Source organism: Lutra lutra, chromosome 9 (genome assembly GCF_902655055.1).
Source record: "Lutra lutra chromosome 9, mLutLut1.2, whole genome shotgun sequence".
NCBI lineage: Eukaryota > Metazoa > Chordata > Mammalia > Carnivora > Mustelidae > Lutra > Lutra lutra.
Genome location: NC_062286.1, coordinates 86,797,397 through 86,819,212, shown reverse-complemented (window position 1 = coordinate 86,819,212; position 21,816 = coordinate 86,797,397). Strand labels below are relative to the sequence as shown.

Genomic DNA, 21,816 nt, shown 5'->3' with positions numbered 1-21,816 from the left:
ATCTCTGTCTGTCAAATAAATAAATAAAATCTTTAAAAAAAAAAAAAATAACCATCATAATCTTCCTGGTCCACTGTACTCTCTCACAAGCTTTAAGTGGGTGTTTGTATGCGCAGCCACTAACCACCAAGCCAATGAGCTCAACTAAGAATGGAACATCAGAAAGGAATGAAGAGGGGCCCCTGGGTGGCTCAGTGGGTTAAGCCTCTGCCTTCGGCTCAGGTCATGATCCCAGGGTCCTGGGATAGAGTCCCACATCAGGCTCTCTGCTCGGCAGGGAGCCTGCTTCTTCCTCTCTGTCTTTCAGCCTGCCTCTCTGCCTATTTGTGATCTCTGTCTGTCAAATAAATAAATAAAATCTTAAAAAAAAAAAAAAAAGAAAGAAATGTCAAAACCATTAAAAAAAAGAGAAAGGAATGAAGAGAGTGACTGACTAAAAGAATGTGAACACAAAGTCATGACTTGTGAACACCACACAGACAGTCAGCAAAAAAACTCCATCACCTATGAATATGCACAGAGAATCGGCAAAGCTCACTTCACGTGGTGGCTGTGAGTAGTGCTAATGCCTTAAATTTTGATCACTTCTCTCAGGTTAGAGTCTCACCAAAAGAGGGAAATTGTTAAAAATAAAAATTAAAAAACAAAACAACAACAACAAAAAAACAGGGCCCATGTCACCAAACTTCACAGTTTCCATGCTCCCAGAAATGCAATCTCAGGCCAATCAATGAAGAATGGCCTCATTAGCACTAATTAGGTAATTTGCCTGATAGACCCCTGCCATGCCCTAAAGGAAAGTGACCTTGTCACGACCAATCTGCTTTTCTGTCTACTATAACTTCATTGTTCCTTTTCTCTTCTGCCTATACAAGTCTTGCTTTTTGTACAGTTCCTTGGAGCACCTTTCTGTCTGCAGGATGAGATGCTTCCTGGTTCACAAGTCACTGAAGGAAGCCAGTTTGACCTTCAAAAAATTGACTCAGTTGCATTTTGTTTTTTAACACCACCAGGAAGAGAAGCAGCTGTTCCTAAATGATTCTAACTATCAGGGCACCAAAATCTAACATTGTAAAGGATCCCTTTCACAAAATACTAATTAGGTCATTGTCGTAACAAGGTGACCTGGGAAAGTCAAATTCTGTAAGTTACCTTACTGTTCGGCCTCTAGGATTTTCTTTGATACCACAAGTAGGCCATTTAGGCACTGGCACTAGAAGTATCAAGTTAACAGCACATTATATTTGATTCAATGTATACGATGTATGCAGCAAAAATAAAATCAAAAAGTACCACTCAAGGGAATGCAGAGTGGAGGACATGAGATGAAACACAGGGAGGGCCTAGGCGGCCAGGTCAAAGTCAGCCCTGTTTCTGAGAGAAAGGGTTAAACACCATGATCCTGGCACTGACGTGTGTGTGTGTGTGTGTGTGTGTACCTGACCTGGCTAACTTCACACATACAGCTTTTCACACCTGGGCAAATATGCCCAGATGTGGGAGGAGTCATACTTGACCGTGTCAGGGTTCTCTTTGAGACCAACCTCAGCCCTTCTCTGACTCCCAGTTCTGACCAGCTCTTTACAGGTGGCAGCAAAATGGAAGAAAGCAGCTCAGGTCAGTTATTCTGCAAATTTGAAAACTTTTAAAAATAGTATCTCATAAATCAGTACTCACTACGGATGGAAATAGTTCTGTGGGACGCCTGGGTGAGACTCAGTGGGTTAAGCATCTGACCCTTGATCTCAGCTCAGGTCTTGATCTCAGGGTGGTGAGTTCAGGCCCCCACATTGGGCTCCACAATAGGTGTGGAGCCTACTTTAAAAAAAAAATAAATAAATCATGGGAAAAATCCCTGCACGCCTATCAGGGGGCAGGAAGGCCAAGGAAAGCAAAGGTTTGGGGATTAAACTGAGCTTGGCCAGGCTGCTCACCTAAAGACCCCCTGCTCCCTGCTTTCTACCGCAGAGATCACCCTGAACAGTGCCTGGTGGACAAAGACAAAGGGGAATACAGCCCTAGAAAAAAAGAACATCTAAATGAAGTAAGAAAGCGAGAAAGAAATACATCAAGTTTGTCCTACTGTGTGAACAAATTCTAGTCAATTTGTTTTTAAAAACAGTAATGTTGTTTGGGGATCACTCGGAGATGAGGTCCTCTAGACAACATGAACTCGAAATGCCTTTACGGAGGGGCCACTGATACTCTTTCCAAAGTCATGTAGTTTTGGTGACACTGACGCTTCCACACTACTGGTGCAAGCCTTCAGAAGGGCATCGTGGCAACAAAGGTCAAGAACCAGGAGCATGTCCCAGCACTGAACCCTGCAGCCCCTCTCTGAGGAACGGATTCCCTAAAAACAATTCAGTAGAAGAAACGACGTGACCAAGTCTATAGGCTTTCTCTCTAATGGCTCTGTCACCTCTCTGGGACACCACTCAACAAGGAAACAGTACAAAGATTACTAACAAAGGGGGGAAATGTTCACATTAAGATGAACATAAAATTGTACAGATGTTTACAAATACAAGGACGAGTTACAAACACTTAAGTTTCTTCCTTGGGTTAAGACTGCAGGAGGCATCTTCGTCCTCAAGTACCATCTTTAAGAGTTAGTATGTTGTCTTCAACATGAAAAGAAACTCTACCAAAAAATAAAAAACAAAAAAAAAAAGAAGAAAAATTAAAAGAAAAAACAACAGTGCCAGAAAAGAGATATCTGAGAAAGCTAGGTCTCCATGACACATGAGTGCTCAGCTCACCTCCTTCCAGTCCTGGCAGAGTGCAAACCCCACCTGGAAAAAGCCCAGGAAGAGACGAGCCTCAGTGGGCTTCCCGCCAGGTTTTCCCAACCAGATGGGTGGGGCCTCAGGGTTCTGAGGCAGCTCACCTGCTGCCCCTCCAAGTGTGCGGGACACAGGTGTCCGCAGGGATGCAGGACCGGGCAGGGGAGGAGGGGCGCCTGCTCAAGTCCCAGCGCCAAGATGATCAGGAATGCGGACGACCGCCTGCCCGCAGGGCCCTCCACCTGCCCGCAGGAGGCACACAGCCAGGGACTTCAAAGGTCCCCGTGCACGTGTGCAAACAGAACATGCCCCCCACGAAAACAGAGCGGCTGTCAGGACTGACACTCCGATAAGTCACTTAGCTTCTCTAAAGGGCCTGCCACACTGTTATGCAGGCAGAAGGGCAGCTTGGAAGATGACGGTGACGATCAAACAGGACACTGTATGAAATGTAAAGCGCTCAGTAAATAGTAGCGACTGTCACATTAATACTTCAGGAATGTTCCTCCACACGCTCCATCACTTTATGGGAATTCCCAGCAGCTAGTTTATAATCCTATGTACAGAGAAGCACAGGGCAAGCCAGGCACGCACCAGTTCTTCTTCCAAACTATTTTTTATAGCACATTTCTGCGAAACATGGTCAGAATTTTGCCACACCACCACTGCGAATCAAAAAGTCCAGCTCTTGGGGCGCCTGGGTGGCTCAGTGGGTTAAGCCTCTGCCTTCAGCTCAGGTCATGGTCTCAGGGTCCTGGGATTGAGTCCCACATCGGGCTCTCTGCTCAGCAGGGAGCCTGCTTCTCACGCTCTCTCTCTGCCTTCCTCTCTGCCTACCTGCGATCTCTGTGTTAAATAAATAAATAAAAATAAAATCTTAAAAAAAAAAAAAAGTCCAGCTCTTTCATGCAACAGATTTTTTTAAGTCATCAACATTTTCCTGATGCTGGTCGTTACTCTAAACCCCCAGGTACCAAATCCACGTCCCACCCCCATCGCTCTACTAAATGATCAAAACTCCAAGAACAATATTTATATTCATTTTCTTTTAGCTAGTGAACTGAATATATATTTTCCTACCTTGACAATTTAAATGATTAAATTCACAAAAACAATGATTTAGGCTTTTTATCTAATTTAAGTAAAATTCTTTTTAGTTTTTTGTTTTGGTTTGTTTTTTTGAAGAAACGATTTCCCCTCCTCCCCCCACTTGGGAGATGTTCTGCCATCACTGCAGGACTGGGAAGAGTTCTGCCAGGCAACAAATTAAATCACTTTTCTGCAAGGCCTGTGCAGACCATCTCTAGCCCAAGGGCTAGGTAGGGCCCAGGAGCCATCTGTCCCCTCAGACAGAGGAGCACCGGGTCCCAGAAAGGTGTTGCCCTCCTGTGCATGCCTGCCCACCCTCAAGTCAGGCTGGTGAGGCTGCGGGACTCCTCCTCACAAGGCTTCCAAATGGTTTTCATTTTATGCAGTTGGATTAAAGCACAGTTATTAAAATATTATTTAAAAAACACATTTGAGATATCGTAATATATGTGCTCCTTTATTAACTCACTGAACAAAAGGGCGTCACAGCAGATCTAATAACCACCATAATTTCAAAGGAACGATAAGAGTAGCTCGAGTTTCAACATATCAGCAACCACCGTGATGCAGTTATGAGAATCCCAGTCATTTCTGGGAGGACTATGAATGTCAAGGGTTGTGTGATCTGCGTTCACAATGGAAGGAAATACTAAATTTCAGTGAACAACTAGTGAAAATAAAAATGTAAGTTTTTCCCATCTGGTGTGCTTGGACCACCCCCCACCCAAGTCCATCGACTCACAAACAGCCCCCCTGGGTTCAGGATTCCCACTCTGGGGAGTCACTTGGAATTTCACATGATGCCATGAATCTGGGCCATCGGATTCAGCAAATCCCTGGAGTCCAGACTTGGGGCAAGGGGCTGCAGGAGGGACATTCGAAGCAGAGGGCTCTTTTGTTGATGTGAATAACAGCAAGGCCTACTGATATGGGGGCATAGCTCAGGGCCAGGACCCAGCCCCCAGTCTGATGTGCTCTCTACTAGGTGCGACCCACTTCCTAGAGTAAGGCCTCTGCCAGCTTGAGAGCTGGAAGAAAGCTTTAGCAATCACTCCGTTCAGCACCACTCTATGGAAACTATGCTCTCAAAAAGCTCGTGTATTTTAAAGAAAACCCAAGACCAGCCAACTGCACAGAAATAGTGCCCTTAAATGTTTTCCAACAAACCTTGAGTCTTTGGTTTTCATTTTGAGTGATTCTTCTACACAAAACCTCCCAAAAATTGGGTCAAAACAAAAATTTAGGAAAAAAGACAGGATTTCTTAAAAATAAGAAATCTGCAGGTCAAAAGAGAAATAGTAAATTATACGCTGAACACAGAGGCGTGGATTTAAAAGGAAATCATGTTCAAAGAGGCCACTGCAAATGCTCGTGTCCCATAATGTTAATAAACAAATGCACTAATACAAACTGTATTTGTGTGAATGAGTACAGCTGAATCTCTCTGGTCCATGTTGCTCTGGGGAGTGGAACAGTATGCAAGCCTTCCACCCCCAACCCTCAAATCCTACCACTGCTGTATGGGGAGAGGAGGTATAAAAAGGAAAGCAAATGGGCTCCTGACCTTGACTCTGACCGTTTCCGCACCCAAAAGAAAGGTCAACCACTCTTCTCGCTCTGGAGAAAGATTCTCTAGAACCTCTGGTCAGTGGCTAGAGAAAAAAGGGCCCTTCCAAAGCCTTCTCCGATCCCAAGCCAGCTACTAAGCCAACTCCCACCTGGGCTTGGACCTCTGCCCATATACACACCTGGAGCTCTATCATAGTACCTGGGCAGGTGGGCAGGGCCACCAGCAGCAGACTCTGTCTACAGCATGGGCCGAGCCCACTGCAGAACCTCCCACCACACTAAACTCCTCCTCCAACAGGAGAAGCCAGTTGGGGCCACCACCTTCCCCTGCAATCAGGGATCGCTGCAGAGACAGACAGCCATTGCACAGCCAAAGGCACTGGGCACCCAAGGAGACCATGGACATCTGCCGGCCATTATTATTTGCCCAAATTTGGATAGCGTCCACAGTCCACCCCCACCTTCACACAGTCCCTCGCATGCTCTCATGGGCACACACACGACAACAGCATTTTTGGACAGGCCTGGGCATTTGAGGCCTGCTCTCCTGCGGCCCAGACCCACCCTACCCATAGGGTCCATGGTTATAACTGCATTCCTTGCCCTCTGTGGAGCTCTGAGGGCATCACGCAGAGGCAAGAATGACCCTGTGCTTACACAGGGAAGCACTTACGCTATCCAGAAGGGGTTAAAACCGTGGGGGTGATCAGGCCAGAGGCCCTTCACAGAAAAGCCACAGGACTAGATGCTACTGGCAGGGGAGAGAGCATAAGAACCACCTGGGCCACTGGTTCGACAGGAAGAATCCCAAACCAGCGCTTCCCAGGAGACTCAGGCAGTAGGGCCAAAGCTAGCCCCAGGAATCTGTGTGCCTAATACATACCCCAGGGCCACATTCTGGAAGCAGGGAGGCTCCGGTCTTCCCTCCTCTGGAACAGCACCAAGGGCAGTGCTACACTGCCCCTGTGACCACTGAAAACCCTCCTCCCTCAGAGAGAATAAATAAATCTCCCATGCAGAATTTCAAATCACTCCCAGACATAACATGCCCCTCCTCGAGGACGCAGAATAGAACTCCTCCCTGTGTTAAGGGACTTCCTCCCCAAACTTGCTATATGGACAGAAGAAAAACCAGTTAACTTTACAGTGGGGAAGCCTGCAAACACTTCAGCCAGATGATCAAAGTCAAGAGCAACAGTGACGAGTCACATTGACAGTATGTATACCACTGAGACAAGGCACGGAAAATGGCATTTGACCTCATGATCTCCCTCCCCAAAACCTGTAACTCCAGTCTAATCATAAGAAAAACATCAGACCAATCCCAACTGAGGAACGTTCCAAAGGACACCTGACTGGTATTTCTCAAAAGCATACAGGTCATAAAATCAAGGAGAGCCTGAGAAACTGTCACAGCCAAGAGGAACCTCAAGTGACATGACGACTAGTGTCATGTGGAATTCTGGGTGGGATCCAGAAAAAAGACATTAGGTAAGAGTCAAGAAAATCCAAATCAGGTACAGACTTTAATTAGCAATAAGGTACCAATACCATCTTTGGAATTTTTTTGTAAATCTAAAACTATTCTAAAATTAGGGCCACCTGGCTGGCTCAGTTGGAAGAGCATGTGATTCTTAATATTGAGGCTGTGAGTTTGAGCCCCATGTTGTGTAGAAGGCTTACTTAAATTTTTTAAAACTTTAAAAAAAATTATTAAAACTATTCAAAAGTTAAAGGTTTATTTAAAAATATATATGTACTATACATAAATACACATATGCAAAGCATAACATGGACGACTTTCTAGAATTACAAACTGTACTTTGGACAAGTGGGTAAAAACCAGAATGAACAAAAGGGGATAAATGTACCGAATTAGCTTAACACAATAAAATAAGGTTATTACATGGCTGGAACTCAGTACAATTTTTATGCCGTTCTTCAAACAGCATGCTATATGTACTTGAATATGTAAGGTAAGAGACTACATGAGTTTGTAAACAACAACAAAAAACTGCCTCCCTTGAATGAGATGCAGAACAAACTAACTGAACATACATTAAATTCTCTCCTACTCAGGCCCCCAAGAGCCAGGAATCGATGTATTCCAACCAATCTTTAAAAGTGCATCACAATACTCATATCTCAAGTTACGTTCTCATTATTCTCAAATTAAGTTAATTTGAGCACTAAGCATTAATTACAGTGTATCACAAATTAATTACAGAATATCACAAAAACTACTTTACACTAATCCACATCATCAAAAGTGAAATGTAAACTGGTTTCGTATGAAATGGAAGACAAATCACTAATTATGATTTTAATTATTTGGCATGCCACCATTAAGCTATTTCTAGACGCTAACCAGAGCGAGAACAGAAACACGAAATTGGCCCACCTTTAGAAATTAGTTTCATATCAACACGCTGTCAAACGGCACAATGATTTGGGTACCAGATAAAGCAGAAGTCAACAATCTGAAACTCTACACTTAAAATATACAAAAAGAACATCTATAATGAAGTAAGAAAGAACTTAAGTTTCAAAGGACACACACTTCAAACCAGACTATCAGTAGGATACAAAATAAGACTGGGAGATGTCTGGACAGGAGTGGTTTATAATACTCATTACTAACCCAAGTGAAGTAATAATCTGACTAAATAAATCTTTTCTGGATTAAAATATAATGGCACAATGCATTTATGCCATTACCAATTAAAAAAATGAGTCAGGAAGTTTAGTCTAATACCCCTTGCCAGCCTTCCCTTAAAAGCACCAAAAAGTAGCCTTACCAGTTTTTTGGTTTAGTTTTGTTTGTTCTTTAAAGATTTTACTTACTTATTTGACAGAGAGACACAGCAAAAGAGGAAACACAAGTAGGAGGAGTGGGAGAGGGAGACACAGGCTCCCCACTGAGCAGGGAGCCCAATGCGGGGCTCGATTCCAGGATCCTTGGATTATGACCTGAGCTGTAGGCAGAGGCTTAATGACTGAGCCCCCCAGGCGCCCGGCCTTACCGGTTTTTAAGATCTAAAAGTCTCAGGCAAATAAACAACATATAAGTAGAGTTCACATTCTCTGAAAATTAGGGACTAGCTGACCCCCCAAATCAAGTGTTCATCCTAAGCGAAGGGGCAGCCCGAGCCTCCGCCAGGCCCTGCAAGAACAGTGCCCTTCCTGGGAAGCGGGAACGGTGTGCCAGCCCAGCGGCAGCGGTGACAGAGGTTGACAGTTGGCAAGTGGGACCATGGCAAGGTCTCTGGGGCCGCGTGCAGAACGAAGAAGTTCTTGCAGATCTCAAAGAAAACATTATCCTTCCCTGGAACACAGGGAGGTCTACCTGGCCTTGGGGACTCCCCCACATGCCTCCTTGTACCCACTACAAGACCCCACACATAGGGAACAGTCACTTCATAGACTAGTGAGCTGGGCTGCGAGCTAAGTGGGAACCAGTGAGCCCAGCTTGCATCAGCTTCTGAGATCCCTGAGGGCCAGTTTTTGGGTCCTGAGCCCGAGGCAGAGTGCCTCTCCCATAGCTGGCCCTCCAAAGCACGAGCTGTGTGACCATTCAGCTGGGCGAAACGGGGACGGCGGTCCAGTCTGTAGGTCAGATCGGCATGATTAACGCAGCCTTTTCTACACTTGCACACATGCCTTTGCCATCCTCAAACCCCATTCACCAAAAAAGAAGAGCAACAAAACTGACCACGGAACTCAGCTGGGCCCCCCTCCTTGGGAGAAACGTCTCTGAAAAGGCCCGGTGCGGTTCAAATTTTTCAACAGGGAACAGCGGGCCCATACAAGGTTCTCAAAAACCTTGAGAAGTGTTATGGCCCTGTTTCACAGAAGACAAAACAGAGGTTGGGAGGTTACGGGTTTGCTGCACAACCTGAGCCAAATAAGCAGCAGGTGGAGAGGAGTCTACACCTCCACTCCTCAGAGGACGCTGTGTTTTTGCAGTTCAAATCTTGACCAGCTGTTAATGAAGTTCAGGACCATACTGTGTTATTCCAGCTCCTATTATAAGTCAAGAAGTCACTACAAGAAGGCCAACCTTTTATTTTCAGGGAGGAGACGTGCACACAAAGCCTGAAGGACAGCCAGGATCCGCAGCTCTGGATTCCAACAGCTCACACACACCCCAGACCCAATGTACTGCTGAGAGTGTGGGCCTGGGAGGCTCCTCTTGGCCACTCACAAGACCCCTGGTGGCCAGCCACTGTCCCGTGACCTGCGCTTTCCTCATTTACACAAGAGCTTATGACAACATTTGCCTCCCTCCACCCAGGCTGGAAGAATCCAATGATACCCAGCCTGGGCAAAGAACAATGAGATACGTTACATTGTTTTAGACCTCATACCTAGAATGCTTGAGTCTGTCCAAAGAGTTACTATCAACTTTTCAGAGGCCTTTCTCAGTCCACGGAGGATGGGAGCATTTTGGAAAAGAAAAGACTGATTGTGCTCTGAACCATCTTCACCAACAGAAATTCAAAAACTCACAAAGTGCTGATTTTTTGTTTATCCTCATAACTGCACAGGAAGAAAGAAGATAAGAAGCAACAAAGTAAAAGTAGAAAGGAAGAGCAGTACAACAGGAAGTGATTAATATAAAACAGATTTAGATAAAGCCAGGGAAATTTCTAATTGAGAGCCCTCTTAATTCCTGGGCTTATCGGACTTGGTCAAGTGGGAGTTTAAGTCTAAAAAAAAAAAAACAAAACAAAACAAAAAGTGTGGACATCAACGTCATATTCCAGGCTGGCTAATAGGCAGCTCTGCCACTAACCCAGACAGAGACTATCAGCCAAATTATAATTTTCTCTTTCCGTTTCCCTGGATAAGGTCTAATTTGTGGTATTTTCACTCGCTCTCCCCTGAAGAGTTTATTTTTTCGGAGCTATACAAAGGCAGGAGTGTAACACTTGAAAGCTAACAGATGTGACCCACTCAAAGATTATCAGGTTGAACCTAGAATCTTAGGAAGTTTAGTAGTAACAACAAAAACCTTTTTTCCTATGGACAGTCACCAGTTGAAAGGATTCTCAGCTACGTAAAAAGATTCTGAGTGGACCAACCTCTGAAAACTGATTACTTAGTAAGAGCAATTGAGGGGGTCACCTAGGTGGCTCAATTAGTTAAGCAGCCGACTCTTCGTTTCGGCTCACGTCACGATCTCAGGATCCTGAGATCAAGCCCACCCTTGGGCTCTGTGCTCAGCAGGGGGTCTGCTTGAGATTCTCTCCCTCTGCCCCTTCCCTTCCCGCCACCCCCACCCCTCCACTTGCTCACTTGCTTTCTCTCTCTTCCTCAAATAAATAAATGCAATTGAGAAGGGACCCCATTACTTCCTTGTAAGTGGACATTCTAACGGGAGCATGTTTTTATCACAGTTCAGCCAGATTTCAAGATGTTTCCCACAAATCAACACTATATACTTATATGGTCCAAATATGTAGAAGCAGAAAATTTGAAAAAGCAGTGTATGCCATATTTTACCACAAATGGTGTTACAGATAAACTGTGGTTAAGTCACTTATAGTCAAGTAGGTTTCTCCTTTATATAACTGTTAAGATGTATAAAGTGTCTAACTCTCTAAATAGATATTTTTCGTGTTTATAAAAATGGGTGAAAAAAAATGATCGCCATATGGGCAACTATGTGAAAAAATACAAGTGCCATTAATTTACGGGTTTAAGAAGAGAAGCATTCACTGACATCAAGGTTGCTTAAATACCGAAATTCTGGCGGGGTTCATTTTCAGTGATGAGGGCTGTCCTGTTGGTTGTAGGACGATTGGCCTCTGACCACTTAAGACACTAGGAGCACTGCCCAGTCAAGATAACTCGAAAATGTCTCCAGACACTGCTAAAATGTCCACACAGGCACAATCACCCCCAGTTGAGAACCACTCATCTATATATGGGACTGGAGGTTCAAATCTCAATGAAGTTTTTTAAAATACTAACAGTTAAAAAAAAAGGATTTCTGTTATTTGTAAAAGGGAATGGCTTTCATTTCTTAATCCATACCTAATAGCCAGTAAGATCCAACAATGGATGGGAATTTACTCGTACTAATGTGCATGACGTTGAAAACTTATCTTCTTCCTCCAACATGTAACCCCCACCAGCCTGACACACAGAGGAAAAGAGGATCTGCCTCTCTCTTTTGACAGGTGGAATCCGCTTTCCTGAACAGCGCTGAGCGCAGGGCACAGTCAAGTTTAAGCAGCAATGTAGTCAACACTGGAGGCTTCCTCTGTGACACATCAAGTGAGCCTTGGTTCCACCCAGGCATGCTCCAAAGTGGAAATTCAGACAGCCCAGTGTGTGTGATCCCCACTCCCCTTTCGCTTTTTTATAGGATAATGGCAAAGTGTGTTTATAGTCACCACTGGGTCTTATCTTCTGAACCATATAAAAAAGACCTACTAAGAAAAGTAGGGGAAGGCACTAAAGCCCGACAGATGGCTTAATAAAGGGGTAGCAGGGACAGCTTCGAACTACAAGCTAGGGATGGCCCAGGAAAGCTATACCGGAAGCACATAAAGGAAAAAACCATCCAAGAGCAGGTACTGGAGACAGATGGAAAAAGGACTTGAAGATAAACGGTCGGGATGGTGGCGTACATTAAGTAAGTCACGTGCAAAGGTGAAACACGGAGTGGAGAACCAAGAAAATGGAAAGAAAAATCTGTTTTTCTGTCTTGCCTGATTCTGTTCCTCAATTGTTTTTTTTTTTAAAGTGGTTTGATGAAAATTCACTATTCGCCTGTATCAAATTTCCTGAAACTGTCTCTAAAATAACTCCCTGAATCCCTTATTTCTTGATCTCTTAAAAATTCTCAAGCAGTTTGCAGTTTTTATGTTAACGTCCCCAAGCTGGCTTCTGTCACTCAGAGCAGTAAGAGGGCTGTTTATCACCGATTCAGACCTCTCCCCACCACCCCCCCAACACCAACAGACTTGCAAATAGGGAAACAAGCTTTTAAAGTCACTGTCCTTAAAATGGACATACAAGAACGGAAAAGAGCAACTGCTCTTTCTTCTCTTCTGCAGCCCGACTCCTGAGTGACATAATTAAACTATTTGTTGACTTGCAGACATCCTTAAATATTCAGCCAAAATTCTTGAGATATTAAACTGAGGCAAATTCTCCAAGGAAAATCAATGTCGACATTGATGGGCTTTGTCTGGTAAGACAGCCACTGGCACTTTCTAGGCATCTCAGTGTGACCTCAGCTTCTTGGAACAGTTATTAGCTGGCCACCCCCACCGCTGCTGGGAGAATTATTACGCTTGTTTAAGTAAAGCAATCTTTGTCACTACTCCTCCTGGAACATGCTACATACAGAGCTGGCCACAGAAGAAACAGCTTGACTGCAAATCCAAGCCTGTGAATTCAGAGGAGCTGCCCAAGGTGTAGTCCTTCTGAAACCACTGTGTTCCCAAGTCTTGGTACAGACACACAGACGCCTCCCCAAAAGAAACACAAGACTCTTCGTTCCACGTGAGGGCTACCCGCTCTGGGAAAAGGCTAGCCAACGCTCTGACAGCCTCTAAGGATCTCCCCGAAATGGAAGGTTAGGTTAAGGACGGTCTGGCTTGGAATGGCGACCAATGTCAATGCCCCCATCGGAAGCCTATAACAGAAGCCTTCCGAAAATCCAGACTGACACTTGACCTGGCCTCTCTAGTGATCTGAGAAGGAGATTTTCAAAACCATTTTGGGATTCTTCAAGACACAGACATCATCAAAGCACAAAAGCAAAGCGTTTGGTGTGTTGGGCTCCAGGCTCCAAGCCCCTCCCTCCCTACCTTCTCTTTACTACACAGGAACTCATTAAGACACAGCTGCAACTGACAATGGCCTCCCAAAAGGCTCAGGAGCTACGTGGAGGAGCAAGAGAATCCCCAGTCCTCTCTCCGCAGTCCCCACGGTGATGGACATTGGGTGGAGACCCACCACACAGACACATATGAAGGGGCCTCATGCGCAGACCTGCCCAACAGTGCTAGAGGCAGGCTTGCGGGTCACTCTCAAATTACTGTTAACTTACTGTAGTAATGCTGTTACTACTCAACATGGAAACCTCCTCACTCACCAGTGTCCTATTGCAAATCCCTCAACGCCGCTTCTCAGTGTGTGGTGCCCATCCCAACACAGGTCACGTGGGAACTCAGCAGAAAAGGGCATCCTCACTCCAGACCTTTGCATCAGAGCCTCTGTGGTGGGTCCAACCATCCAAGCCCTCCAGCGATGCTGATGCCCATCTCAGATCTGGCGAGTTTGCCCATCGGAGGAGCACCGACCTCCGGGATACAGCAAGGAAGGGCCGAGAGGAGAAGCAAGGCCAAGGGTGCTCGGTCATGCTCCCCTGAAACCCCACAGAGCTAGCCTTCCACAGCCAGGTGAGTGGCTCTAACTCTTTGTTCCGTCCTTCCCAAGCTCAGGCCTTCCTCCACTGTTTGGCTAATCAAAGACGTTCCAGAATGAACCAATATCCAAGCTCCACTCTTTATCAATGGTTTTCCATCAAAGTTTCTCAAATATTATACCTAATAAAAGTCTATAGTTCTGTTTACATATTTTCAGCTAGATCTCAATGAAAAGATGGGTGGCCTAGCTTCGGGGATGAGAGCAGAGACCCTGAAGTCAGGGGGTCTGAGTTCCAGACCTGCCATTTGCTAGCTGTGGAAACTCAGGCAAGGTAACCTGCTATTTACCTGCACCCTGATCTAGAAGGACAAAAAACACTTAATTTTTGAGAGGATTCAGTGAGTTATTACTTTGTATGAAGTACTTAGAACAGTAATTACAATGTGTGATTGTGTGTATGTGTTCACGGATAAACTAATCACTAAAGAAAATACGATTTTCGCTTTAGTACTTATAAATCAAGTACTTCGCATCCATCAGAATTAGGTTGAATCCTTATACCCAAAGTTGTTTTACATTGGCAATTTAGCCTCTAGAATCCAAAACACATTTTAAAATCTTTGTAAAATGTACCAAGTATTTTAATTACATGTAATCAAATCTGACTTTAGCCTCTAAAATTGAGGGCACGAGATCTTACATTATTCCCTGTAACTACATGGACTACACCTTTCCCACTCGGGAGTAATAATAATTGCCGTTACTATTATTCCAAAGTGTTTCCACTCTTTTTAGCTTTCTCAACTTTGGAACGTACAGAATAAATGAAGTGGAATCATCAGAATTAGATCCACCTGCACTCCGCAATATGGTGGCCACCAGCCTCACCGGGCTCTTGGCCGCTCCAGGGCAAGAAGGAACATGATGGGCCAACAGTGCAGAACACGGCCAATTGCAAAGACCACACACAAGGAAGACGATGTACATTATCTCACTAATAAGACTTGCCATCAATTACACGTAGAAATAAAAATATTTTAGAGCTCTTGGGTAATTAATAAAAAAATATTACAAAAATTAGTTTTATTTGTTGGGCTTCAAATTTTCAATGTGGCTACGGTGAAAATTATGTCCGTGGCTCACATCTGTGGCCCGCAGCAGATTTCAACAGAACAGCACTGTTCTTGACAATCACTTCAAAGGGCATCTGCAGGGAAACAGGTCACATGAAAGCAGACACACAGGACATTCTGCACCCATTCTCTCCTCCCTCAGGGGCATGCGCGGTTCGGAGGTGCAGGCCTGCAGCTATGCGGTGATGCCACTAGTATATGCCACTGAATCAAGCCCCGTGGACAGAATTCTTTGAAACGAAGGTGATTATAAACTTCGGTCTTATTACCGCCGTTAGCAAAGTGCCATTCAGTGTCCAGACACAGATGACTGTAGTGGCTCAGGGTACAGGGCAGATGCGGGGGTTGGGGGGGTAAATTTAGAAGCTGGGGGAAACACGAAGGGAGCCCAGGTGTGCAGACCCACGCATGCCTCACAGAGGACTTGGGACAGTGGTCTGATGTGGACCAGGGCCAGTCTGGAATCACAGTGCGGTGAGCCGGTCGGATCAGCAAGAGTGGTCAAAAGGGACTCTGACAGTCCATGCACAAGAGGAAATCAGAAGTACAGCAGGACTCGGATGTAGGAGAGCTTCCGATGGGAAGATCACTAAGTCTGGGGATGGGGGGTGGGGTATTCAGGGATGACTGAGTGAGTCACTGATGGAGCTGTTAACTGAGAAGGCCTGCAAGTCAAGAGACAGTGACACGCAGACGTCTGCTTGTGAAATTCAAGAGTTTTAGGTGGGCACGATTGATAAGAAGCTGGATAATTCACATGAATGACGGACTAGTGAATAAACGAATGAACATGCCGATCTGGAGCGGGAGAGCCGTCTGCCACACAGACCTCCCCCTGCCTTCCGCCATCATCCTGCACAACCCAAACTGACCTGAGTCAGAAGTGGGCATACAGCGCTCAGGGTGTACCTGAGCAAACTCGGGCCTGCACCAGCACCGAAGGGACCCCTGCTGACACCGCAGAGGCTGCAAGGTCACAGCAACAGAGGCCCAGAGGGGATGGCCTTGCCCTCCCACTTTGCTCTCTTCACCCAGGGCCAGGAAGCGCTTTCATGGCCATACAAACCCAGTGCTTTCCCTAGATCTGATATTTTATCACAATCCTGATCCCAAAAAAACCTACCTCCACTGAGGGAAAGCATCCATAACTGCATTAGGTCAGCACTGCTCTCTCCCCTTAATCATCCCACCTAAAATCTGACCAGCATCTGGAAGCCCAGTGCCAAGGATCCTTCCCTATGCTGAGTCTGTGTAACTAGGAATGAGCCGCCATCCCCTCCTTACCTCTGCTCTGTAACCACCCCTGGCAGGTGTCCTCAAATACAGATTCCAGATCTGGGTGAAGGAAGCAAGAGGACTTCCCAAGATGATCAGTCTTGTTTCCTAACACAGGGTTACACACTGGTATGAACTGACTTGTTCCCTGCCCTTCCCAGTATGTTGAAGCTCTAAGCCCCAGTGTGACTGCATTTGGAGACAGAGCCTTTGAGGAAGTAATTAATATTCAGTGAGGCCGTATGGGTGGGGCCCTAATCCCACAGTACTGGTGACTTTATAAGAGGAAAAGCCACCAGCGACTCTCTCCAGGCAGAAAAGAGAGGGCACACAAGGACGAAGCAAGAATGTGCCCTTCTACAAGCCAGGATGAGAGGCTCACCAAGGACTGAATCAGCCTGCCTTTGATCTTGGCCTTCCCAGCTTCCAGAAGAATGAGAAACAAATTTCTGTTTTGCACCCGGCCTGTGTGGTTCTGTTTCTGTATCCAGAGCACACGGTGAGCAAGAACAAGCACATTTCCACTTGCAGGCACTGTCTAGGGTGATGCTGGCTCCCAGCAACGAAGCGAGGACAAAAGTTTCACTTGAACTGCTCACTGACACGGTCTCCCCGAAATGGCTCACCTTCAAAGAGTCAATGCACACAGAGACCCTGCTCCCACCACTCTCTGCTTGCACCTGCGATGTGACAAAGGCATCCACGCAAGGTCTGTGCACTCCGCTTCCCAGTGGGATGAGCCAGCACATCAGTAACCTTACAAAAACAGCTCCCCAGCACCCTTCTGGGGTTCCCCACCTGCCATCTGCTTAGCCACAGGGCTAACAGCACAGGGATCCGATGGGAAGCACTTACCACCCTCAAGTTCAAGCTCTGTCCTCCCTGCTGTTGTCCCTGAGCTCTAGACTCCTCACGGAGAAGGAAGGACCAGAGCCCATTTTACCATGTTATTTCAAATATGAAACAGGATGGCATGTGTGGAACGCCATTTGTAAGCCCTGAATTAGCATGTCAGTATTAACACCGATTACTTTTATCTGCCTATGGCACTTCGGATCTTCATGAACCACTGACCAGCACAACTACCAAGAGGAAACTGCAATATTTAAGTTTAGAATGTGCTGGAAGCTTCTTCTCTTAAAAACATGAAAAATACAAAGGGGAGGAAGAAGTAAGGCGGAGCTAACAAACTCACTGACCCAGAAGGCAACAAAGGCTTTGCCCCAAGCTGCCAGTTCAGGCTGGTTCGCACAACCCACTGAAAAGCGTATGTATGGAGCCAAACCTACAGGTGGTTATGCAACCGGGTTTGTTTCTTGTTTTGCTTTTTGTTTGTTTTGTTGGGTTTGTTTTGTTTTGGTTTTTGGTTTAAGTATAGCTGCAGGACTATAAATGACTCCTCTGACCAAGATCTAACCAAAGAGAGAGGCCACCAGACCAAATTTGCCCATTGTCTGGACATCCTGGGGACAAAACCTTCCACGATGTCATAGGTTCTGAGCAGATGTACAAAGATCCTGGAGATCTTTCATTACTCACATCTCCGTGGGAACCTAGAGCCCCAATAACTCAACAGGCTCAGAACTCGGTATTCACGTGTTTAGTTAGTATTCATTGGGAGCCATGAGTATAAGGTATGAACACAAGAAATCATAGGGCAAACTGTGATGTGTGTATGTGTGGGGGGGGAGTGGATATAACTTGCTAATGTTGATTACACCTTCAGAAATACATACTTTGAGATCTGTTCAAAGTAAAATGCAGGAAAAGAAAAAACAGTCTAATTTTTAAAACTGTGTTACTAAAACGGCCTAAAGAACTAGGAAACTATTTTTACTTTAGCTGCATACTTTTGATAACCAGTTAAAGGCTGTCTTGACCTCCTTCTAAGTTGTCTGAACTCAAGCATTTAACAACATACATGATAGCACTTTTTAACTTAGGCCCTTTGAAAACATGCCATGAAAGGTTTCCATCACTCATCTGAAGAAAGAGAAACCATTTGGAAGCACCATTTGCTATCCCTCTGGATGGGAAAACTAATTCCCTAAGCCTCTGGGGTGAGTCGTGGGGAGTTTCCAGTTCATTTGTGAAAAAAAGTTCAGCTTACTAGTTTTCCCAAACATTGCCCACTGCCCTCCCCTGCAGGTCCAGCAAGCAATTTTCAGCTCCTCAGCTAGCCGGCCTCATTCTGAATGATGGAGAACCACGTCCACAAGCCCTCTCTGCCCCCAGCACACGCTGCAAGTCAGTCTGGGCCATTGGAAGCATGTGTATCCCAGAGAGCAACACAGCCTCATTTAGCCAGGGCAAATTAAGCTAATGCAAGTTATCAAGTAAAGGACTCCAGGTTATTCCAGGCAATCAGGAAGTCTTTAGGGTATTTCAAAAGGTTATCGAATTTGTGCACATGCAAGGAAGATTTCCGGTGTATTTAATATGGATGATAATGCCTTTCTCAAATACTGTGTACATAAGATCTGCTGCCGGGTGGTAAACCTCAATGATCCCCCAATGCAAATGACAGGGTAGGGTCACAGATTTCAGGGAAGGAGAGAAGTTAAGCATATAGCATGTAATAAAGCAAAACTTGAAGCCTGGAAACTGAGCACAGTTCTTAGAAATGCACCTTAAACAGCCCCACCCATTTAAAAAGGGCCCGTTTCAGGGCGCCTGGCTGGCTGAGTCGGTGGAGTAGGGGACTTCTGATCTCGGGGTTCTGAGTTCCATCCCCACATTGGGTACAGAGATTACTTACAAATAGAATCTTTAAAAATAAATAAATACATAAATAAATAGGGGCCAGTTTCTCCACAAGTGGGCAGAGGCGGGTGATGGATGTCAGTTCCAAGGGTGGTGATTTGCCACCCAGTTTGATCCTAAGTTCGGTGATCAACACTGTCCTGTGTTTTGGTAGCAGCTGAGAAGCTCTGAGCCCAGGTGAGGCCTAGCGGAGAGGAAGCAGAGTCAAGCATCTTCTCCACAAGCTCCCCACCGCTTGAAGTTCTCATTGTCAGCCTCCAAGTAGCTGCAGCCAGAAGACCACAAACATCCGGCCTTTCTCTCCCATCAAAAGTACACTTCACCAACCTCAACAGGAGAAATAATTAAGGTAGGATTTTCCCTTGCTGGTCACTGCTTCACCAGCCTGGTTAACACCCATTTCTTGGGAAATCCCTGTTCCAAACACCTGCATCAACAGCCCCAGCTCCCAGTTAAGCCCATTTTCTCTCCATGCATTCACTACCACCGCTCCCCTTCTAGGTCTATAAACACCGCAAATGCTGGAATCCTGTTAATTTACCCACCTATCTAGGAGCACCTGGTAAGGGCATTAAGGAATCCTGTTAATTTACCCACCTATCTAGGAGCACCTGGTAAGGGCATTAAGAGTATTCAGAAGCAAAGTTTAGATCTGTTTTGATAAGTTACAGTAGCCCTGGTTAATTTCATTTTCACTCATTTGAAGATTTGAAAAGCAGGGCTGCTAACAATATCAAACGCAATGGTATGAAACACACCCGAATTACTCTCATTCCTACCCAAATCCCTTCCCAGAAGGCAGGAGAAGCCAGGGCTGGGCCTGAACTAGGAAGGGCCTCTCCTACCTGCAGGTCCTGGGCTAAGTCAATGCCCACTGGCCTCTGGGGTACAGTTTCTGTTTGGGTCAATGGAAGGAGGAGGCCTGCAAGATTTGTAGGTTCCTGGGGCCCAGCGCTGGGGCCTGCTCATCCCATTATGCAGACACAAACTTGGCAGATAAAGCCTTAAACCTGTTGGCAAAATAAACAAAACCAAATAAAGGGGAAACCGCCAACCGGAACTGTCTGAAGTGATAGAGGCCCGCCATACAGGTTCCTGCTTTGTCCCTGAAGCTGTTACAATGCTAGTTAAAGTCAGGTGCCTGCGGTTCATCAGTCAATGACACCCCCCCCAACCCCGCATCCTGCGCAGACCTTCCTCAGCGATCATTACTGTCTACAAATTAAAGCGTTTTTGCAAATTAGATACCTCTACACAATGCCATGCTAACTGCGCTCACAAGGGATTTACCTTCAGTGCCTTAAAAATCACACACCGAATTCTTCCAGAACCACTCGGTGCTTAAATCGCCCTGAATAAACCGAGAGGGCAGAGCGATGTGAGAAACTTTTCTTGCAGGTGGCTGTAAGAGAGTCATGTAAATCTGGGACAGGACGCAGAGCCTGGAACCCATCACAAAGCGCCCCTCGCCCAGGCGAGGACCTCCTTTATGCGATGTGACAGCAAGCTTTGTGCGGGATCTTAAATAGTTGCCATAAACACAGTAAGTTCTCCGGGCCATGCTCGGCCTCCAGCGTCCCCGCGCCGGGGCCGGGCGAAGCGGGGCTATTCTTCCCGGAGACTCTAGCCACGACAACCCCGGCCACCGAAGGGTCCCACGCCGGCCCCCGCCTCGGTGCCCGCCGCTGCCGGCCCGCAGGCCGGACGCATCCCCCCGCCTCCCCGCCCCACGCGCCCGGGGGTCTCTGGTCCCGGGAACGCGCCGCCCAGGCCCCCCTACGTCCGCCCGCCGCCCTCGCCCCCGCCCCCCGCGCCAGCCCGGACAAGGTGAAGGGGGGCGCCCGGAAGGCGGACGGGAAGGTGCGGAGCCGGGAGGTGCCCGGCAGTCGCGGCCGCGGGGGGCCAGGCCGCAGCGGGGCCCCAGGGCACCGGCCCCCCGGCCCCTCCCCCGGCGCGCGCCAACTCCGCCGCGCGGCCCAAGTTCGCGGCCCCCGCCCCGAGCCCGCCCGCAACGCTTACCTCGCCTTGGGCCGCCCGCCGAGGCCGGAGGGCAGCCGCGCGGGTCCCGGGGCGGCGGCCGCTCAGCGCCCGCCCAGGCGCCAGTCTTTGTCTGCGCCGCTCCCTCCTCCCGCCGCTCGGGGGACGCTGCCGGCCCGGGCGGACCCCGCCGGCCCGGCCGCCGCGAGCCTCCCGCCGCCGAGCCCTCCCCGCCGCCTGCCGCCCGCTCGGCCGCGCGGCTCCGGCCTGACGATCCCCGCGGCGGCGGCGGCGGCGGCGACCCTCCCCCGGCGCGCTGCGCCCGCCTCCTCCGCGCGCTTCCTCCTCCCCCTCCTCCCGCCGCTCCTCCCCGGCCGCGCCGCGACACCGCCCAGGGGCCGGCCCGAGCCCGCGCGCGCGGCGGGGGCCCGACACACACCTGGGGGCGCGCAGGCAGCGCCGGGGGCTCGGCCTCGGCCGGGAGACTAGGCGCTCCGGAGCGGCGGGCGCGGCGGGCGCGCGGGGTCGGCGCCGACCCGGAGGAGAGGTTCCCGCTCCCCAAACTGCCGGCTCCGGGAATGGGGCAGCGGTGGGGGTGAGCCAAACAGAGAGGAAATAAAGGCAGCAACTTCCAGCCTCGAGTGACTGCTGGGTGGCCTTTCCATCCTCTTTCTGTTTGATTTTCTTATCACGACGCTCTAGTTGTTTGGCGACCGGCCCCCTCCCGGAAGCATTCCCACGGCACTCTCAGCAAAGCAGGCCTGTGGTCCATCAGAAAAGTGACTTACATAAAAATGTCACTTCCTTTCTGTAATTGCTTCTGGGCATTTTTATTT

The 21,816-nt window shown here is 47.4% G+C and overlaps 1 protein-coding gene across 3 annotated transcripts in view; it reads right to left on the bottom strand.

The window, feature by feature from the left end:
- Positions 1-21,280, bottom strand: part of NCK2 (NCK adaptor protein 2) — a 156,680-nt gene extending 135,400 nt beyond the window's left edge. For 2 of the 3 annotated variants that reach the window (XM_047744699.1, XM_047744700.1), the window contains exon 1: positions 21,023-21,280. The gene's annotated coding sequence lies outside the window, so the exon portion shown is untranslated. The remainder of the gene's footprint in view (positions 1-21,022) is intronic. The other variant, XM_047744697.1, reaches the window with a different exon arrangement.
- Between the last annotated feature and the right edge of the window lie 536 nt (positions 21,281-21,816).